The 2500-nt window shown below is 32.7% G+C and overlaps 1 protein-coding gene across 1 annotated transcript in view; it reads left to right on the forward strand.

The window, feature by feature from the left end:
- The first annotated feature begins 2375 nt into the window (after positions 1–2375).
- The window catches only part of LOC119582736 (myosin heavy chain, muscle-like), a 16331-nt gene continuing 16206 nt past the window's right edge, over positions 2376–2500 (forward strand). The window contains exon 1 of the mRNA XM_037931170.1: positions 2376–2496. The gene's annotated coding sequence lies outside the window, so the exon portion shown is untranslated. The remainder of the gene's footprint in view (positions 2497–2500) is intronic.

The raw sequence follows: 2500 nt of genomic DNA on the forward strand, positions 1-2500 counted from the left end.
TGAAAGGGACGAAGAAGCAATGCTGATAACGATGTAGTGATGACTATGATTGTGATGGGGATGATGATGACGATGATGGTGTTGATGTTAACGATGACTGTGAGGATGATAATAATAATTACAATGATAATGATAATGATAATATTCATAAGAATGGTAATAATACTAAATATTATTATGATGATGACAATAACAACGATAATAAGAACAAAGACAGATTATTAATCATAACAATAATAGTAATAGTAAAAATAATATCAATATTGATAATAATGATAATAATAATAATGAATATAATGAATATAATGATAATAATGATAATGCTAATAATGATAATAATTATAACAATGATTATGATAATGATACTAATGATAGTTATATTAATAATGATAACAATAACAATGATAATTATGTTGACAATGATAATAATAATAATGATAATAATAATAATGATGATAATAATGATAATAGTAATAATAATTATAATAAAAACAACAGCAACAACAACAACAACAACAACAATAATAATAATAATAATAATAATAATAATAATAATAATAGGAATAATAATAGTAATAATGATAATAGCGATAATTAAGAAATAAGAGTAATAATGATAGCAATAATGACTTTGATAATTAAAAGATAATGAAGATAATGATAATAATAATTATGATGATGATGTGATGATGATGGTGATAAAATAATGAAAATAATAATGATAATAATAACGAAAATATGGTTTTGGTAATGATAATAGTAATAATAGTAATAACTAAAAATAACAACAACAATGATTATATTGATAATAATGATAATAATGATAATAATGACATAATAATGATGATAATAATGACATTGTTAATAATAAAAATAGTACAATGATAATAATAATGATAATGATAATGATAACAAGGAGGAGCGGAAAATTGATGGAAGCAAATGAGTGGATTCCGTCAGTGCCTCCCTTCAGTGAGACTGTGATAAGCGGCGAGACCGAGCGATGCACAGCGGAAAGACGGTCCAGATGTTCATGCGGCAGGGATCATCACCCTCCTCGAGTAAAGGTCTGTCAGCGAAAAAAGAACATAGAGGCCTTCTACTTCACTGTATGCATGGTGTACAAGGAAAAAAATCGCGATACCTGAAAGAAGATATGAGGATATCTTTAGAGTTATCACAGGATTAAACACTGCCGGAGAGATCGCAGAGGCGAAGGGGAGGCATCAGTGATCAATCCGATGTATGATGAGGGTCCTGACACTTTTAGTGATAGCAGGGACGATGGTGACAATTGTGATGTTAATGAAAAGAAAAATAATTATATGGTGATAACAATAACAATAACAATAATGATGTTGACAATGCTGTTGCTAGTGCTACTTCCGCTACTGCTACTACTGCTGCTGCTCCTGTTGCTGTTGCTGCTGCTTCTTCTGCTACTTCTGTTGCTGCTGCTGCTGCTTCTGCTGCTGCTCCTGTTGTTGCTGCTGCTTCTGTTGCTGCTTCTGATGCTCCTGTTCCTACTGCTGCTGCTTCTGATTCTCCTGTTGCTACTTCTGCTGCCTCTGTTCCTGCTGCTGCTGCTGCTTCTGATGCTCCTGTTGCTTCTGTTGCTCCTGTTGCTGCTGCTGCTGCTCCTGCTACACTTGTTGCTGCTCCTGTTGGTGCTGTTGCGTCTGCTACTATTACTATCGAAAGTGATAGTGATAAAGATATAGATACTGACAATGATACTGGTATGAAAAGTATTTATAACAAGAATAAAGAATAAAAACAAATGTAGTTACATAACGATCGCGATATTACTGTTGATAGTATTACACCTGCTTAAGATAACGTCAGTAATGCACTTATTACCAGTGATACGAGCAGAAAAGATAGATAAGGAAAATCCCGTTTCAATCCATTTTTTCCAGTCTTCTTCTAAGTTAGGCAGCTAAAAGGAAATTCCCGTCCGATAAGGAATAATCTGTAGAATATCATTTACATGCCTATATATCTATTTTTTTTAAGATATAAAGAAGATGAATGATTATGAGGTGATATATATATATATATATATATATATATATATATATATATATATATATGTATATATATATATATATATATATATATATATATATATATATATATATATATATATATATATATATATATATATACATATAACACAGAATCACTGAAAGAGGAAGAAAGAAACAACAAAATAGAAGGAAGGGGAAAAGGAGAAAGGAAAGGGGGACGACAGAAAGTGGGAAACATTTGATTATAGGCGTTTGAAAAATTCCTTTCTCATATTCCTATTATAAGAATAACTTGGCAGAGGGTTAGTTTCGTTCTGCCATATTTGTCCAAGCGGGGGCGTGAATCCCACCCCTGCAAGCGCCTCCCACTCCTTCGACAGGGGATATGTACACCCACACGGGCCCTGCTGTTCAGTGGTCGCTGAGGGGACCGTGGTCTGCTAGGGGTGCTGCTGGCTGATCGGTTGTAA

The sequence above is a fragment of the Penaeus monodon genome, chromosome 16 (assembly GCF_015228065.2).
Source record: "Penaeus monodon isolate SGIC_2016 chromosome 16, NSTDA_Pmon_1, whole genome shotgun sequence".
NCBI lineage: Eukaryota > Metazoa > Arthropoda > Malacostraca > Decapoda > Penaeidae > Penaeus > Penaeus monodon.